The sequence below is a fragment of the Sturnus vulgaris genome, chromosome 9 (genome assembly GCF_052056855.1).
Source record: "Sturnus vulgaris isolate bStuVul1 chromosome 9, bStuVul1.hap1, whole genome shotgun sequence".
Lineage (NCBI taxonomy): Eukaryota > Metazoa > Chordata > Aves > Passeriformes > Sturnidae > Sturnus > Sturnus vulgaris.
The window spans coordinates 28,802,819-28,822,241 of record NC_142251.1 but is presented as its reverse complement, the minus strand read 5'-3'; the positions used below and the strand labels follow the sequence as shown (position 1 = coordinate 28,822,241).

At 49.8% G+C, this 19,423-nt stretch overlaps 1 long non-coding RNA gene across 1 annotated transcript in view; it reads left to right on the top strand.

The window, feature by feature from the left end:
* LOC148222877 (uncharacterized) overlaps positions 1-10,173 on the top strand; it is a 91,186-nt gene extending 81,013 nt beyond the window's left edge. Inside the window, exons 2-3 of the long non-coding RNA XR_015805545.1 lie at positions 7,573-7,793; positions 8,552-10,173. This is a non-coding gene — a long non-coding RNA (uncharacterized LOC148222877). The remainder of the gene's footprint in view (positions 1-7,572; positions 7,794-8,551) is intronic.
* The last annotated feature ends 9,250 nt before the right edge of the window (positions 10,174-19,423 follow it).

Genomic DNA, 19,423 nt, shown 5'->3' with positions numbered 1-19,423 from the left:
CACATTGCATGTGAGTGCTCCTGCAGAGAGTGGCTTAGATGGAGCTCAGTCCCTCAGTGAATTCCCATTGTCCCCACCTCGTGTTCCGAGTGGTTCTGTGACCACCACGTTCAGTTCTCAGGACTGATGAGCCTTGTCCAGCCCAGCTCTCACCACCAGCCTGTGCCTTCCCATCACATCAGGCTGGAAAGGACCTTCCTTGGAAATTCTCCCTGCTACCAAGAGCTGGTGATGTGGCTTGCTAATGGTGTCACAGCCAGACTTTGCCCTCTAGGTCTCATCTTTGGAGCCAGCACACTTATTAGAAATACAAACCTTCTCTTACCCCATATTTTTTAAAAAGTATCACTGAAAACTAAGGCACGGAGAAACGGAGCCCTTTGCCCAAGGTCATTAACCAGCTGCAGAGTCTGGAGTAAGAGCGCCCTGATTTCCTGGTTTTGTGTCACAAAGTGTGAACAGCTCCTTACTCTGATGACAGCGAGGGCTTTACTGTAAGGAAGGGGGGGGGGGGGAAAGTCATATTTCAACATGCTTCTTGCTCTGTCCCTGAGTGCATCCCCCAGGGTGAGAGTGAAGTCAAGAGGCTGCTGTGAAAGGGTTATAGCCGACCTCTGATCACAACCGATTAATGACAGCCCCAGGGAGCAAAAGCCCTTGAGCTGCCAGGAAGGAGGTGAGCATGGAAAAGCAGAGAAGTTTTAAATGCAGCAGCCAGAGTCCAAAGTAGAACAGCAGCCGAGGAAACAGCTGTGCCTGGACACAGTGCAGGAATGGAGGGGATTTATCCATCCTCAGCAGGCTGGATCCAACCCTTCAATCCTCTCTGGCCAGACTTGTTGCTCTGAATTTGCTGGTGATAATTTGGAGCTTTTTAATTTGTTTGTTCAAACTAAGCAAAAAACAAAATTACTTTGAGGGCAGGTTAGTATTTAGCTGCAAATAGAAGACAGCAACATTGTGTGAGGGTGAGGAACACTTGTCAAAGCAGGGAAACTGAGGCAGGACACCAGGATGGGGCGGGCAGAGCCAGGACCAGGAGGAACACCCACTTCTCCCTGCACCACCAGGCATGCAGCTTTGTGCTGGGCTCAGCAGAAACCTTGCCTTAATGTAATTAAAGGATGAGCAGAGGCTGTTTACGAGAGCAGAGGGGGGCATGCCGGGAAGATGCTCCATTCCCAGCTCCAGCTGCTGCACAGGAGCATGACCCTGGATGAGGATGTGCACGGCTCAGATGCTCACCAGCTTTCCAGCTCTTCCATGAGGGGCTGAGAGCAAATTGGCTGCTAATGCAGACAAGGGCTGGCTGGACTCAGCACTAAACACTGTGGGATGGATGAGGAAACCCATGCTCCTGCTCCAACAGGTCCAACCCTGCTTGTTAGACCTGGTCAATAGTTTCCTGTCAAAAGCAATTCTCTGTCAAGCAGACGTTGGGGTTTTTTTGTTTTGTTTTTTTTCCTTCTTTTTCAGCCAAATTTCTTGCTTTTGGTGCTCGGGGCTTTTTTCCCTCCTTGCTTAAAAAACAATGGTGAAAACAGGGTTGTCAGCTCTCAGAGTCTGAATCTGAAGGCTCAAGCTAGCAAGGTCTCCAAGTGTATTTTTGATTTTATGTCAAAAGGAAAAAAAATAAAGAGAGAAATGGAAGAAGGTTTTTAAGAACTGATTGTCACGGTGGAAAAACACGTGTTAAAGAATGTCAGGAAAATTTCTGGGAGCCTTTTTTCTGTAAGACTCCTTGATGGTTTGTAGTTGTAGGTCTGAGGGTGGTTCAGATGGAGCAGAGCTTTTAATTCTTGAGGTGCTCCTGTGGAAAAGTTGCATTTTGATGATCCTTGTGTGTCCCTTCCAACTCAGGATATTCCATGATGCTGTGATCTTGGGGACAGGGATGGTGGCAGCCCAGCTCTGGTGACATCTGAAGGTCCTTGTCAGTGTGTCCCATTCCCTGTGCAGGTATTGAGGCCTGCTGTGTCTTCTCTGCTGGTTCAGCTCAATGGGCAAAGCTTGCACTCAGCACTAAACTCAACAGCTCGTCAATATAACAAAAAATGGTTTGGCTGGAGAAATGCTGCTTTCCTTGGGAAGCTTTGGGTGGAGCCTGTGCTCTGTCCCACAGGATTTGGAGCAGACAGCGTGGCTGGCAGAGGTGATGGGGAGGTGCTGTTCCATCCTGAGGGAGCACCATGATGATTTTTGTCCTTCTCTGGCTCGCTGGGTGTCCACCTGGTGTTGTGTGAACATCTGTGGTGCCTCTGGCAGCACTGTGGTTTCAAGGGTTGATGCTCTGGCTCATGTGGGTGTAGCTATGACTTGCACAAAGGAGGACCACGCTGGGAGCCAGGGGCTGGAGGGTGCCTTGCTCTGTGAGGATGCACAGAGGTGGGGGAGACCTGAGGGGATGAGCTGGCCCCAGGCTTGCCAAAGCTTTTGGGTGTTGCCAGAGTTAATGCAGGGAGCGCGTGCGCCTCTCGCGTGTGTTTATGCATGCAAAGAAGTGCCTGCTGGGGAAGGAGTGGAAGGCTTGTGATTTATCATTGCTCTGTAATGGGTGCCTTGCTTCTAGTGAAAGAGGTCAACATCCCTGAGAGATACCAAACCCCCTCCTTATTAACGTCCTGTTACAGCTAATGGCTTGGGGTAGGGCAAGCAGGTCTTACAAGGAAGGCATTAAAGAAAAGCACGACTTGGAAGGGAAGCCAAAGAATTTACAGCAATATTTACACAGAGGCTCTCCCCAGAGATAAGAGGTACACAGTCAGCTCGGGAGATAAGCACAGCTGTGGGACCAAGCAGAGCAAGCACTGTTGTTTGTGCATCCTGAAGTTCAATGGGATCAGAAGCCAGAGCGGTGTGGTGCGGCAGAGGGGGATGCGAGCAGGACCACACACACCAGCCGGGCCCTGGCCTCTGGAGGCACAGATGTTGTGTTTGCTCAGTGGCTTGCAGTGAGAAATGGGGCCAGCAGTGCTGCCTCAGGCTCCTAGACCCGAGCCCCAAACCTGGATTGAAGGTATGGATTAATACAAATTAATGAGTGCAGTGTCCTGTCCTGATGAAGATGTGGAGTTCTGGCCCAGGTTGATGTGGCAGCCACCACCTGACCTGTCCTGTCCACCACATGCTTTGGGAGCTGCAGGTTGACAGCTGTTTCTCCAGTGGGTCCTGCTAGTGCATCCCAGCTCCATCTCCAAGAGCCTACCTTGATTCCACCTGGGGAGCTCTGGGGACACTTTTCACAGCCCAAAGGGAAAAGGCAAGCCTCTACATTTAATTTGAGGCCTGAAACAATTCCTAGTCAAGCATGTGTCCCAGGACACAGGTTGTACAAGGTCACCCAACCTGGGGAGCGACTGAGAAACTTCATCTCTTTCCTGCCCAGGTGATGCTGCAGTCAGGTCTCCTCCCCCTAGTTCTTTAGTTCTGCTTTTCCACCTTCAGCTGATGCTGTGCTGGCTGAAGATCTCTCAGACCATTCTCAGCCTTCTCCAGCTACTTGCTGCCAAACAAGCCAAAATCCCACATCCTCATCCAGCAAAATCTGACCCAAACCCAGCTGAAGACAAAAAGAGTTTCACTTGTTTTTGGTTTTTTTCTCATTGACAGCACCAGGCTTTGGATCTACTCCTGTGGAGAAACCAAATAAGCACTGTGCATGAGGCCTAACAAGAGAGCCCAGCCTGCTCCATGCCCCCTTCCTGCATCAACCAGACACCTCCCCTCTCACTCCTGGTTTCTTTATGTGCTCAAATCACCCCTGGCCACCACCTCATCCTGTGCTAGACTCCATCTCCACCGTCCTCCCTGGCCCCTAATAGCACTCGGCCACCGATCTCCGAGCGCTCCATCCATCATTTGACTAGCACATTATTTATTTACCATAGGGGAGAGAAAGGAGTTGGGTTGTCTGGAGAACGTATTAAATTTTCATTTGTTCTCATTGATTCCTGAAAGGAAATTGCTGAGTTATGCCATCAGGTTGGACGATATGGAGAGCATCTACTAGAGGGGGGCACTGGGTGTGAAACAGGGGCAGAGCTGAGGTTGTTTTGAATATTAGATGGAAGTTACAGTGACCATTTAGCTGAGCAACCTGATGAAATGCATCGCCTGCCTCCCTCAGTCTCTGCTGTAGCTGCCTGCCCAGACTCTTCTTGGTTTCTCCTGCCATATGGGACACACGTGGTGCTGTTTCCTCCTGGCTGCTGGGCGAGGAGCTCTCGCTCACAGGTTTCCCCACCGACTCCGGAGCACCGTGCGTGTGCGTGGGAGCGGCTTCTGGCGAGGGCTCCTTCCCCGTCTGCAGGAGCTGCTCGGCCTCTTCCAGCTCATCCCAGTCGGTTTGGAGACAGTTGCCTCACATATTTCTTCTCCAGGCATGTCTGGGCTCTCTCCCCCTGAATTTCCACTGTGGTAGTTAGCACGTTATTTATGGCATTTTTTTCCTATTTTTTTAGTATGTACTAATATTGTAGGTTGCACAAGAATACTGGCTTTTCCATAGGGCTCCTTGTCATCCAAAAGCTGCTCATTTTTTCTTTCTCAGCCAGAACTGGCATCCCAGCCAACAGCAATGACTATGGTTCAGGTTTTTCTATGCTTCAAATGATTGTCATTCACGTTTTCCACGCTTTGAAGCCCACCAAAGACTGACTTGGAGCCTCAGCTGAGGGCTGGCTCACATTACTTCATCTAAGTCCCATTTTCTAACCAAGTTAAACTAAAAATGTTGTCTGAACCTCATCAAGACAGCAGGGCTGCCCTAACTTTCAGAGGAAGTCTTTAGTGAAAATGTTGAAATCTCAGCTGAAAAAGACGGAGAAGAAATTCTTCTTGGTGAAAAGTCTCATGGCTGGGATTTTTGAGGACAGACACTGTTTTCTGGCCACCTGTGTCTCGTGCTGCCTGTGGGCTAGGGAGGCCCCCACATCTCTGAAGATGTCACCTCCATCTCTGGCCCCTCTGACCCCACATGCTGCCTCAGGTCATAGTACACCCTTAATTCAGGGAGCCACAATGTAGAAGTGGAATGTTTTTACTGGGGTTTTATTTTTTGCAGTCCGGAGGATAATCAGGGGTCCTCGGGTTTCTGTGGGAGTTGAAAGAAAGGACAGAGCAAACTGGCACTGTTCCCAGTCCAAAATGTTTTCACTAATTGCATGCAACCTTCCTTACAGGAGAGAGAGGCTGCAAATACCACCGGCAGTTTAATTACCACTGCTGGTTCACGTTGGTTTTATTTATGCTGTGTGTGAGCAGCATGTGTGTGTGTGTGCAAGGTGGGATGCACAGGGAATCATGGACAGTTTGAGGCTTGATGGAGGGAGCTGAGGAGCACGTGTGTGTTTATTTGGGGGCGTGGAACCTCTCCAAAGAGGTACCGGGTGGCTGCACCCCAACACCCATCACTGGTGTGGGTTGGGAAGGGACGTGTGGGGGTGAGACCTCTGGACTTCCAGGCCTGTTTCCCAGAACTTGGCGTAGCCAGCACCCTGACTCAACTCTGAACCCTGTGGTGGATCTGCTCTCCTCGCTGTCCTTCCCCTCCTTGAACACAAGGCGCTTCCTCCCCATCCCGAAGGGGGGAGAGAGCAGCACGGGAGGAATCCGACACGAGCAGGCTGATGGCTGCCGTCCCAGTGCAGGCTCAGCAAATGGGGCTTGTGATGGATGAATGTGCAGGGCAAGAAGTAATAAAATGGGCCCCAGTCATGTAATCTTCCATTAAAATGAAATGCATACCAGAAATGAGGCATTTCTGCAGCTTGTACCATCTCCCACGGAAGATCATGAATAAAAGAGGCAAGTGTACTGTTGACAGATGCCGGCATGCATAAAGGACAGTTCCTATAAAGGCAAAGCCCCGGCTAACAGATGGACTAAAGATGTGAGATGCAGGAAGATTTACCAGTCTAAATAATTCAAGGGAATGTCGTATGGGGAGGCAGTGCTGGAGAGGGGAGCCGGCAGAAGGTACAGATGGAAAGGCAGGCCAGGCCTTTCCCACAAACCCATTAAGAACGTCGCTTGTCTGAGTGACAGTATGTCGCACAAGGCACCAGCAGAGATGGGTGGATTTGCCTCCAGCACTCCTTCTGCAAGGTCAGGAGAAGAGGTAATCTCAAAGGTTGCATCTATTTGAGATTTACCTCCTGCAGGGCCGCTTTCTCCAGCCTTCCTCCTCTCCCACCTCTTCTACTTCATCCCTTCTTCACCTGCTGCTGGGCAAAATGGGAGCACAGAAATGTGTCTGCGGCCACAAGCAGAGGGTAGGTGTGGCAAAGGCATTCAGTGCTCCCATTGCTCTTCCGTGCCTTGCTCAGGTCCCTGACATCCTTTGGACTTGGATGGGGCCTGGGGGCCTGTGCTGAGTGCCCTGTGCCCATTGAGAGGCACTGGTGGGGCATTTAGGGGCTTTACAGAACTTGGCGGAGAGATGTGGCTGTTGCATGATGTTTCCATGCCCTGGCAATGGCAGCTGGAAAAATGTTGTGAATCTCCCTGGCCATTATTAGGAAGTCTGAGAAGGGCTGGCTGAAGCATTGCAGCGTGTTGGGAGGGTTTTGGCAACACGGGATGCAGGGATAAGCTGATGTAGGGAATGGCACAGAGGATGGGGCATTGGTGGTGGCTGAGAGCAGGGGCAGGGGACACCCAGGGCCCCTCTCCCACCGTTCCCTGGGAGCCTGGGGTTGGCTTTGGCGAACATTTTGGGAGAAGAGGGAGGAGAAAGGGCAAGATGCAGAGGGTTAGATAGAAGTCAGTGGCAGCTGCTTGGCAGAGATTGTGCGCGCTCTCCGCTCGGAGAGGACGCCTTCCCCGGGCTCGTCAGCCGTCTGCAGCACGGCGATTAATCATTGGTGTCAGAATCCCTAATCCTATTCAATGGAAAACAAACAGCGCGGCATCCAGCCCTGTGCTGAGCCCAAGCAATTAGCATGTTTACATGGGCTGGGGAAGCTCAACAAAGAGTGGCCAACGGGGGCCACGGGAAATGAACCCTTGTCAGCCCCTGATGTTCCGAGCGCCTGGGATCCCCAGGCTCTGACTCAGGCCCAGGTTGGAAACGTGGCTCGAAGCAGTTGGATGCAGTTACTCGCCACCAAAAAACGATTTTTCTCCATCAAGGCTCAGGTGTCTGTGAGTGTGGGCAGCTGCTGAGGTGGGGGGATGTGTCTGGTATGGATGGTCAGCTGGGGAAACCGGGATCTGGAGGAGATTAGGGGTTTGCTCCTGCTTAGGCTTTGAATCAGGAGCAGAAATAGCAGCCAAAGCCTTTGCAATTCCAGCAAACTCAGCCCTGATGCCAACCCCTTGTCCCTATTCCTCTCAGGCCCTCCCTGCTGGAGCTGCATCCCTCTGGCTGGAATTATTTTGATGCCTTTGGGCTCTGGGTTAGGACTGGGCTCTGCAGGGCCAGGGAGGTGCAGGACCGGCATACCTGGTGTGCTGGCCCTGTCCCTGGGGGGCTCAGGTCCCTCACACAGGCTCCAAGGAGGTTTGAGAGGTGGGTTGCAAAGGAAGATGCAGGACTAAGCAGACATATCTGTCCCTTGTGTGTGTCCCCAGGGCCTTGCAGCAGCCACCTCAGATGAAAACGTTTCCCAAAACCAAGAGAAACAAGAAGTTTCCTCAAAGTGGGTGGAGATGCTGCACGGACTGCCCTGCCTGAGCATCTCTGCCCTGCTCTGGGTTATTTAACTGGTTTCTGCAAACACAAATTCAAGCAGCAAAACAAGGGGAGCGAGACATAACCTTTGTTTCTGCAGGACCTACCAGAAGCTGACAATGTGAGTATGTGGGCAATGGGTAAAACAGTTTATGTTTTAAGCTTCACGTGACCTCTGGAGCTTCTGGGCTTTGGAAGGTGAGAGTGAGACAATCCTCACAAGCACTTGATCCCTCTTGAAGTGAAGGGGCTTTCCTGGGTACACAGCTTTCCCCCTTCCCTCCCAGAAATGTATCTGATTTTTGGGGGTGGGAAAAAAAGAGGATTGATTCAAATAAAAATGTATTTGTATGAGAAAAATTATTTCCTTCCATGAGTAAACACATAGTTTGAGGCAAATTTATGGCTTTGGCCTGGTCATTAATATCTGGTTGTCAAAAAGTATTGGTTTGAACAAAAATATGTTGTAATAAAAATGCATTGTTTTGAAGAAATTTATTGTCCCCATGAAAACCTATTCAATTCAGAAAGATATGTTGATTTCAATGAAAATCTATTTGTTTTAAGAGACAGAGAGAGGGAAGTTGCACTCAGCTGAGAACCAGGGGCTTCTCTCAGTACAGATCTCCCTGCAGTCCCTTGGCTATTAGGATGGGGAAAGCTGGAAAATCAACAGCTGGGCAGCAAAGGAAACCTGTAGGTCTTGCCTGTGCTCAGTGACCATCCTCCCAGCTGAGGAAAAGTGCCCCAGCTCCCCCAGGGTAAGGAGTGGGAGGTGGTTGTCTCCATTCCCTATGGATTGGACGGCTTCTTCCACAAACAGCTCTCCTCACCTTGCTGATGTTTAGGTGACTTTTAAGTGTTCTTTCCAACCCAAAGGGATCTGTGCTTCGCCAGTGAGGATCCCAGGGAGTGGCTGCTCCAGAGAACCCACCTGCAGCTGGAAAGGTGCACATCTTGCAGGTGGCCTGGAGACCTTAATCTGCTTCACATGAGCAGCAAGAATGTGTGTTGGTGAGTACCTGAAGGGGAGATGGCTGTGTCCACACTGCTACCCATAACAGCTCCCCTTTGGCTTGGTGGCACTTGGAGGAAAGGGCCCCTTTTGGCTCAGGGTGTGTCTGTGGTTCTCCCAGCCCTGCTCCGAGATGGGACTGAGGTTTGCTATCCTGCCTAAGCCTCTCTCCTTGCCAGCAGGGACTGGATGAAATTCACCCTGAGCTCCAAAGCCCTAATGCTGCCTTAGCTGGGATTATGAGAGAAGCCACCGTGGTATCACCTGAAATCCACCTCGCAGTGCCTCCCGTTTAAAACAATCAGCAGATGTTTGCAATGGGCTTTTTCTTTCATTATGCTCCAACTCTGCTATTTAATCAGCTTCTTCCTTCCTCTGTTTGTACAAGGTATCTCTCGCCCATATTAAAGGGGGGGAAGGGAAGGTGCGAGATGAAAAAAATTTTTAAAATAGAATAAAATTGCCTACCCAAGAAATGTCACTGCCACGGCATTATCCCCTCTCTGCCAGCACACGCACGGGTTCTGGTGTCAATGGAAAGGTTGCCTCTGATTAATATTAATAAAGAATTAGAGCTGTGTTTGTCATGATCACCTCGTTTGGTATTGCTCTGTGTGGCAGGTGGAAGCAGAGGAAGGAAGGGAAGAGGTCTGCACGGCATTCATTAATCATTTCATCAGCAAGGAGTTCAAAGCAGAGGCCGCCCTTAACAAGGGCTGCAGGCAGGGATGGGGCCGTGTTTATTCAGATGTTCCTCCTTATGTCCCTGACCTGGTGTGGCCCTCCAGACCTGAGGTCCATTCTAGGATCCAGGCCATCCTGCCCCCAAACCTGATCTTGTCCGGGTCAAGGTGATGTCACATGGAAGTCTGACATAGGTCCACTACGGGTATGGACTCCTCAAGAGAGCCTTGTTTCCCCTTTGAGTCAAGAAGATTAACAAAGAACAGTGAGACCATCCTTTGAGGAGCTGCCTGGTGGTGAAATTCCTTCTGCATGCTGGGAGTCCTCAGAGGAGCAGCTCCTCAGGCCAGGTGAGCAGTGGCCAGCAACTGAGAGACACTTGTGAGGCAGGGTGGTCTCTGGGAACTCTTGGAGTGAGCCCCAGGAAGCCGTGCTCCATCTCTGAGGGAAGGCAGTGGGGACACACTTGAATTTAAGGGGCTTGAATTCAGAGGGCTCCTTCCAAAAGATGGTTCCTCCCACCATAAAACAGCTGCCTAAGCTGGAGGACCCCACACCCCTTGCTTTGTTGACTTGAAGACCCTACAGGTGACCTTATCCTTAAACAGCTGTTCAGTGGTTCAAGTCCAGAGGCCTAAATCACATCTTTACAGAGCTGCTCCTGCAGCAGCCAGCCCTGCCCTTGGCACACGGTGGTGTTGGGAACACGAAGATGGATGTCACAGGAGTTCCTGTAATTTATGCAGTTTGGAATTAAGAACGAATATTGGAATTAAGAGGAATAATAAAATATTAAGAGTGAGTGGCTCTGACTGAGGCTGGTACCTTGCACTGGGTTCATGGCACCCAAGTCAGTCTTGGCTGGTGTTTGCATGCAGAGCTTAGTGTGGGCAATTTATGCAGACTTTTAGTGGTATTTTGCTTCTTAAAAGTGTGGAGATTCCCGTAAATCTTGGCTTAGGCACATCTGTGTGTGGCCAAAACTGGTCTCTGCTTTCTTCATAATCTTTTTTTCTGGATCCAAGACCAAAAGGCAACACACACGTACGTATGGCAAAAGTTCTTTGTATTAAGAATTTACAGCTCAAACTTCTTTTACAGCTCAACCTTCTTGTTCCTTTTTCCTCTTTTTTTTTCCTTTTTTTTTGGGATGCTATTTATTATTCAAATGTGGGGAGAGTTGAGCCAAGTGGTACATTGCTCTCATTAATTATTCTCTGGGATTAAGGACTCAGTTAAAACCATATCTCCCTTAATCCGGTTTTATTAATTTTATATTCTTGGCAAAAAAAAAGAAGAAGCAAAACAACAACCCTCCCCCCGTCAACCCTCTCTACAAAGGGATCATGCAGCTTTCTGCTGGGACCCTGAGAACAAGAGGTCTCTGGTGTTCCATGGATGCTCGTTTTTTAATTTGATAAAATAAATTAGCACAGGATTAGAGCCTTCCTGACAGCACAGCTCAACTGCAGTTACCACCTTAGGGGAGGCATTAAGCATCGTTTTAAGCGTGGAGGTGAAGTGGGAGTGAAGTTCCTCGGAGAGAGGGAACTTTCCTCTTTCTAGGAACAGAACTGGTGGCCTCTCAGCCGCAGCCAAAAGGGGTCACCTTTCTCCAGTGACAGGTTTTGGGTTGGGTGAGGTGGACGCTGCTTGGTCAGAGCCAGCCAGATCGTTTCCTACAGCAGCCATGGCTGATAGCTGCAATCACCCTCTTTCTTTTTGGATATTATGGAGATGTCAACGAAATATTTTCCCCTGAAACAGCAGAGACTTGACTCCTGAGAGTGAAAGCTTGGTCTCAGAGGGAGACTGGGAAAAAGGGAGTGGGGCTTTTGCAGCTCTCATCTCCTTTTCGTGACAGAGAGGCTCCAGCTGGGGCTGTCATCAGATTCTGCTGGCATGAGATGTGTGGAGGCTGGGCTGGGAGGGAGCAACCTGTGGCTGCACTGCAGATGTACTGGCTTGTGTGTGTGGCTGCCAGAGAGGAGAGAAAGGACAGTGGGGACGTGTAGGCTCTCTGGCCTTTTCCTCAGACAGAGAGGAACCTGGATTGGGCTTCCAGCAGCCAGACTGAACCAAACCCAAAGAGTTTGCAAGGCACGAGGATCTGGGCTGTGGGTGCTGGGCTCAGCTTCTTGAGGCTCATTTTGAGCCCCATGAGGGAGAGGCATTTGGTCCCTCAGCTAGATGGGGTCTCATGGGTGGCTTTTGGGAAACCCATGCCATGGAGGCATTTAAATTGGAATGGGTGGGATAGTTCTCAGAGCTCTACAGTGCAGCATTTGGGACTGGTGACGAGGGTTGTATGAAAAAAGAGACTGTGATGGCTGTGTGGCTGATGAGTTCTTGTGCTGTGCTCATCTTGAAGCTGAAGGACAACTGTCCCCACCACTGAGCTGAGTGCTGGGGATGCATTGCTGTTTGCCTTTAATCTTTCTGTAAGTCAAGTTTTGTAAGGCTTTCAAAACAGAGCTGTGCCTGAAATATTCCTAGGTGTTTTCTTCCCTAGAAAAGATGTCTGTTTTGCCAGTAATGGCAGTGAGTCTGCAGAGAAGCCAGCTGGGCCAGGCTGTGATGGAGAGAGGTGTGGGATCCACCCTCAGCCGCCCTGGGAAGGGCTGTGTGGATTAGCAGGTGTTGGCAGAGAAGTGCCCTAATGCTGGGCTGGCCTCAGGGTCACTGCTGAAAGCTGCTCCCTCTTTTGAGGAGGTCTTTGGCTCACTCTCCTCTGGTCTCACCTGACCTCACCTGAGCACCTTTGCTGCAGGATCACACTGGTGTTGGTTTTGAGGCAGTTGTGGGAGTTCCCACAGTTCAGGCACCTGAACAGTGCAGAGATTTTTGTAAAAAGATCTTCCATTCAGTAGTCATTCATACAAGAAAGCTGCACAGACCCCACAATTATACAAACACTTCAGAAAACACCCTCAGGGCCTGATTTGACAATCATCCCAAAACAAGACATATCTATTTCCTCTGCCTTTCTTTACCAACCAGGGATTTCTTTTCTTCCATAATGTGTGTGTTATGATTTCTTGTTTGTAAAAAGTCACAAACACGGAAAACAGGGAAGTTTACTTTTATAAAAAACAGCAGGAGTTCCTTTGGAGGAAAATTAAAAGTGAATGGCTTCGTTTGTTTTATTCAGTCTAGGAACAAGTCCCTAACTTGCTGTATAGAAAGAGCCAGTTCTTTCTTGTCCTTCTGCTAGCAGAGCTGGCATGGAGCAGTTGGATGCACCATTCCCAGGTGCTGGGTGTTCCCTGTACAAGAGTTTCGAGCAAGATTTCATTGCTTGGTAACTCTGTGGCCTGTGGAAACTCACTTGGACCCAACGAGGTGCCAGGCTGGTGCCAAGAAAGTTGTGTCTTATCTCGTCCTGAGAACCCCCAGAGTGGACAGGTGGTGGGGTGGGATGCATGGAGCTGGTTGGAGGTGGCCTGTGCTCTGCTCCTAGGGATATGCACAGGAATCCTCAAATGATGCCAATGGAAAGCTGAATTAGACTCCATCCTGCTCCTGAAATACTGTGTTACCTGAGGTGGAGCTCACCAAACCAAGCTTTTCCAGTGGTGTGTGGGCAGAAAATGTCTGTACTGATCCCTGGGTGAGCTTGGTTGGATTGGAAGGGCCTTCCCTGTTGTTGGAGAAGTGCTGTGGCATGGCTGGAGCAGCCTCCTCTGTCCATAAAGGCATGACCCAAAGCAGGGTGTGGGCTGAGAGCACTCCTGGAGTTGCCTTAGTGGCCACTGGCTTTAAAATAGCTGAGAAAAAGCCAGAAGTATACTGATAAAAATTTCAAACAGTTGCCTTCAGGTGCCCTGGTAGCGTTTTGATCTTGTTCCCAAACTTTTGGGTGAGGGAAGAGCTAATTTAAGTTAATTTGCATCACGAGGCATCGCTGATGTGCCAGGGAAGGGCACCTCTCACAGCCACTCAGAAGGCAAGCCAAAAAAACAAAGGCGTGTATTCCCAGATTTGAGGTAGGAATTATATACACTTAGAGTCATGAACTCTGGGTAATAATTGAAAGGTCAGATTGATGAGAGCAGCCTCTGAGATACGATTTCTATGACAGCTTGATGGATGCTCCACTATCAAGGTGTGCTTTTAATCATAATCTCATTACTCCACTTCTTATGGTTCGACTCACCTAAACTCATGGGAGGAATCAGGGGCCACCTCTAAAATGCGAATCGGCTTTTATTTGGAGGTAGAGGAGTTGAGTGGTTGGGAGAACAAAAAGAAAGGAATTGGGCCAGAAAAGAAAAAAAGATCTTCTGGGCTGAGGATGAGTCAAAAGCCTGTGTGAGAGCAACATCTCACTGGTCCAGAGCAGGGCTCTGGGGCCTCTCTGCTGCCTGGGACTGGTACAGGTGCTCTGGAGCAAAGGAAGGAGACCTGAAGCTCTGCCAGCATCAGCCATGAACCTCACAGCATTGCTGCCCCAGGAGTCTGGCATGGGGCCTGTGCAGAGATGGCCATGACAGCTCTCCCAGCCATGAGCAGAGCTTTTTTTGGGGGGAGTGATCCAGTGCTGGCTGTTCACACACTCTGATTTATCTATCCAAAACCCATGAAGATTTCCTGATGGCCAGCAGTAAAATCTGCTGACGGACAGCACCAGCTTCCACAGTCCCTGTGCCTAGGAGAAGGGAAGAGACTTTTTTGAGGCTTTGGTGCACAGGAGATGAGAGGATAAAGCTGAGCTTTATCCCAACTGGACCCCAGACAGCCACTGAGGGGACACCACCTCTTCTTTTGCAGCAAATACCAAGAAGCCCAGAAGATCCAGCACATCCACTGGCCCATCCATCCTGGCTGTGCAGAAATGGCACCGTGGGCCGTGTGGTGACAGTGGGCATGGCCCTTTTTTCCATGTCTGTGTTTCCACCTGCATTGCTGCATCCAGCTCTGGTCCCCGGCACAGAAAGGACATTGCCTCTGTTGAGGTGAGCCCAGGGAAGGGCTCTGAGATGATTAGAGGGGTGGAACACCTTTCCTATGAGGAAAGGTTGAGATAATTTGGATTGTTCAGCCTAGAAAACAGGAAGATTTGGAGTGATCTAATTTTGGTCTCCCAGTACCTGAAGGAAGTCTACAAGAAAGATGGAGAGGGACTTTTTACAAGGGTGTTAAGAGAAAGGGAGAGGGGGATTGATTTCAGACTGAAAGAGAATAGGTTTAGGAAAAAATTCTTTCCCCCAGTGAGGGTAGTGAGGCCTTGGCACAGCAACAGAGAAGCTGTGGATGCTCCATGCCTTGGAGTGTTCAAGGCTAGGTTTGATGGGGCCCTGAGTCTACCAAAATTGTCCCTGCCCATAGCAAAGGGGTTGGAAAAAGATGATTTTTAAGGTGCCTTCCAGTCCAAACCATTCCATGATTCTATGTCATCAGCACCACCATAACCCTGGGGTACCTGGCTGGTGGGGGCTCCCAAAAAGCATCCTCACGGGCTCCTCTCTGAGAGCTGGGTGCCAAGGCTGGAGGAATTCATTCTCACCTCCCTGGAACCTCCTGGAAGAGTTAGTATGGAAATTTCAACCTATTTTTAAGGGTTATTTTCACTCAAGTGAAATCTATCAAAGAAGGAGGGTTATTTTTACAGCAGGCAGGCACTGCCGGTTGCCATGGCAGCGGGCGGGCGAAATGCAATAAAGCATCCCTGTGTTATCGTAAACACAAAGGGAACCACGGGCACTGGGAAGAAAGGAGACTGGCGTGGGGGAAACTCCATGGATCCCCCCCCAAAGACCCTCACTGGGCTCAGGGAGTGACAGCCAGGGAGATTTTATGGGGCTCTCTGTGCCCGTGCAGAGCCTGGTGGGCCAAGAGGCTCTTGGAGGGCTTGCCATGAGTGTTAACAACACTGATACGTCAGCCTGGGATGAACTTTTTCCTCTGCTCGCTTGGAAACACTTGGAAGAAGTTTAGAAAATGCATCATCCAAAGAGGGGGTACACACATGACTCTGCATTCGTTTTTGATCTGACTTCCAGGACAAGGAGCTGTCGTCTGTGGGGGTCTCCTCTTTTAAATGTTTTAAATTTTGCACATGGGAAGAGGGTTCAACCTCTCCATCTCTTCCAAGTGTGTTCTGTCTCTGCATTAACTCAGCTGTTGTTTCACCTCAGCAGCCGAGCACATGTGAGTAACCGGAGCATCCCAATGCTGCTGGAGCCAGTAGAATCTTGGTGTGTGTGTGTGTGGGACCCCATTTGGGATATCAGTCATGAATGGTGGCCATCCCTGGGTCAGGGGACAACCAGAAACTTCACGAGCCCTTTGAGGTGCTTTATCCCTGAAGCCTGTGCTGCTCTTGGGCTCTGTGGAATCCACAGGGCTCCCCCTCCTTGCTCTTCCCAGCCAAGGTGCAGAGTGTCCTAAAGTGACACATCTTGTGTGCACAAGGGCTGGCTGGGCTGGAGGGAGCCTGACACGACCCACAGTGGGTGATTTTATTTCAGTAATGTGGAGGAAGACCAGACATGCACAGGGCTTGGCTTCTTCACCACACAACAACCCGAGGGTTTTTTTTTTTGTGGGGCAGATCCAGGACTCAGTGCTTTTGTTCAGAAGCATGTTGAATTAGGTACCAAAGCCCAGACCATCCAAAATGCCTTGCCATTTGGCTCGCCCCAGAAATGTCACTGAGGTTTTGGGTTTGTCACTCGGCTCTGACATGGGAAAAAGCCAATGGTTTTGAATTTCATGATGTGGGGCAAAAGCCCAGCAGTTGTGAGCTTGGCAAGTGCTGCTGAAAACCAGGATATTCTTCATCCTTGCCCCATGAAAACGGAGTTATCCCTGACTGCAAACACCCTCTCCCAACCCAGTCGAAGGTCAGTCCCACTCCAAAATGTACAAATTAAATCCTCAAGGACATTCTCACAAGTCCCAATGCCACCGAATGCCAGGGGACAGATGAGTGTGAGAAAGGTGAATCCCTTGCACCAACCCGAAGTCCCACTCCTGCCTTCTGCCAAGATCCTGCTGCAAGGTTTGCAGGGCAGTGGCTTTGGAGCTCTGGGGTTTGCTTTTGCAGGGAAAAGGAACAAAGGCAGGACTTGCTGTGCAGCAGCGTGAGTATAAATAGATCCCTGGGAGGGTAAGACCAGCGGGAGGGGAGAGATTGAGATGATTTCTCTTTCCAAAGGAACAGTCTTGACACCACTTTCTTTTATGGCTCCACCCCGTGATTGCTCCTTGTGCCCTTATCTAGGCAAGGATTGTGTTAAAACCCCAGCTACTTGCTAGGGGAAGGCAGTTTGCTCCATTAAAAAAAAAAAAAAAAAAGGTTAATTTTCTTTTTATTGAATAATAAGAAAAAAATATGATAATGCTCAGCTGGAGGTGTATGTCACCTAAAAGGGTTCCTAACTACTGGGGTTTGTATTGAATTATTGGAGAGTCAATAATCAGGGTATGTGGCTTTCTGGGAGTCCCTCTGAGGAAGAGCTCTCCATCAGCCTGGTGGTTTTTAGGCAAACCCTTGCTTGGGGAGCACTTTCACTAAGGATCTGTCCAAAGCAAAGGCAAAGAGGGTTCCCCAGGGGCTGGGATCCCAGCACACCACTGGCAGAGCTCTGGTTGATCTCCCTGAGACTGAACTTAATTCACAACTCTCTAACCTACGGTTCTGCTCATGAGTGTTTCATTATTCGGGGGTGAGGACGTGGCAGCTCCATTCTTTGATAGCATATATAGCTTGTTGCACTTTACAAAGCATTAGCAATAAATGCTTAATGGAAGAGGCTGTATCAAGCTGTTAGGGAGAAAGCCTATTACAGAACGTGGGCTCCTGCTAAAACAACGTGTGTGTCTGTTTAACACCTGATGTTAACTCGGGGAGCGTGTTAGAAAGCTCTGCTTTTTGGCACAGAGAAAATGAGAGGCACTTTATGTATTAAAGTGTCACCAAAATTTCCTCCCTTCGATTAAAGCAATCTTGAGAAAGTGTTGTCTGAAAGGTAGCTGGCTGAGGTGGGAATTCTGGAGGAACCAAGACGTGCAGCAAGGAGACCTCGAGCTCTTTTGGCATTTTTAGCACAAAACCAATCTGGTTTCAGTGGGGTCTGGATGCATCTGGCCCTGCCTGAGCTGTGTACCCCACAGCCCAATCCACCAGGGAAGTTCAGCCCATCATCTACAACAGCATGGAGGGACAGGACAAGTGGCATTGGCTGTAAACTGAAGCAGGTTGGGTTTTGATTGGATATTGGGAAGAATTTCTTCGCTGTGAGGGTGGTGAGACTCCAGTTGCCCAGAGATGCTGTGGCTACCCCATCCCTGGCAGTGCTCAGGGCCAGGTTGGACAGGGCTTGGAGCAACCTGGGATGGTGGAAGGTGTCCCTGCCCATGGCAGGGAGGTTGAGACAAGGTGATTTTTCATTTTCCTTCCTATCCAAACCATTCCATAATTCTGTTTGCAAGATCCAGCCTCGAGTCCAACACCTTGTGGCACATGAAACCTGCTCACCACGTCTGTTGTCCACGCAGTGCATGGCACACCTTGCACAATCCATGATGATTTCAGGACCAGCGTAACTGGACTGGGCTTCCCAGACTTCCAAAACACACCTGGTGTTCCCCACTCTTCACACCTGACCCCTCTGCCTTATTCCAGTGCTTCAGCAGTTAAATGGAAAATGGTGTCTGAGAAGATTAGAATTAAGTTATTAAAGCATCTGGACACTTTTAAGAGGATTGCTGAGCATCGTAGTACTCAAGATTGACTTGAGAATTTGGGGGTGGATTTGCAGCTGGAAGAAATTCCTCATGTACTGTATACCTGCCCCTTGTGTATATGTTAGCATACTTGGCACAGATGTCTCTTTGTTTCCGTACAGGAAACTAATTGCCTTTCTTGTTTCAGTCTGAAGTTTTCTTGTGTCATTCTGTAAATAATGAGAGGCATTTCTCAAAGTTTGCCAGCGCCTTTGTCTCTCCTGACAGTGCCTCAGCTGCTTGCCCTGAGCTGGAGGAGCATCCCCTTTGCTGGAAACCTGGTGTCATCTCAGCAGGTCCACACTGGATGAGGGGTTTGTCAGCTGGGAGATGTCCTGCAGGGAAGCAAAAGTGCAGGGAAGGAGGTTTTATGTGAGTGACAAGCTTTTCCTTTGAGTTCACCCTAGCTTCCAGCTTTTGGTGTGAATTCCTGGAGATAAATGTTCCTTATTTATCCCCAGCACAGTGGGGGCAGCAGCACCAGCCAGCACCTCCTGTGACCCACAGGGATGTGGCCCCCAGCAGTGCAGCACTTGCCTGGAATGGGGATTTCCTCAGCTCCCCAGTGCATCTGACCCTCTGTTTCCTTTCATGTGCCTTTTAGAAGCCGATTTTTTGGGTAGGCAGACTCTCCTGTCTCTAAGCTGTATCTCCTGAGGCTTAAGGAAGAAGAGCACAAGTTCAGGGGTTGTGACAGAATTGGAAACAACGTGATACCGTGATGGAAATCCAGCTCTTTCCTCCTGGTACCAAATGATGGTTTGCTACAGACCCATGGGAGAAGAAATACCCTCAGAGCTTTCCTAGGAAGGAAGAGCTGGAGCATATACAAAATGAAAGAGGGATGAGAGAGCCTAAAGCCGGCCTAAAAATTTGTCTGCTGCTCCAATTTAGTGTGAAAGAAGAATTCAGGTCAGTAATGAGAGAGCAGATGTGAATGCTTGGTGCAGGAGGCTTTGCTGCTGTGAACGAGGCAGAGTTCACAGGTGTTTGAGCAGCAGAAGGGGAGGTTTGTTCGGTGGGAAAGGGAGGGTCAGTTCAGTCATGGGTCTGTGACTGCCCAGATCCACCCAAACCAGGAGGAAAGAGCACTTCCCTGAGCTCGTGGCTTACACAGACAGCCCTGTGAGCAGAGGGAATGCGGCTGGGGCACGGAGCTGCTCTGCATCCCAGCTGGCATGGGGCAGGATTTGGCTGCACAGAGCAGCCAGGACCCTCTGCTGCTGCTGCTGACCTCGGGGCTGTGGCCCATCCTTCACCCATCTCTGTGCACCAGCTGCTGAGCTGGCAGGGCAGCTGGAGTGACCCCATCCCAGCCACTG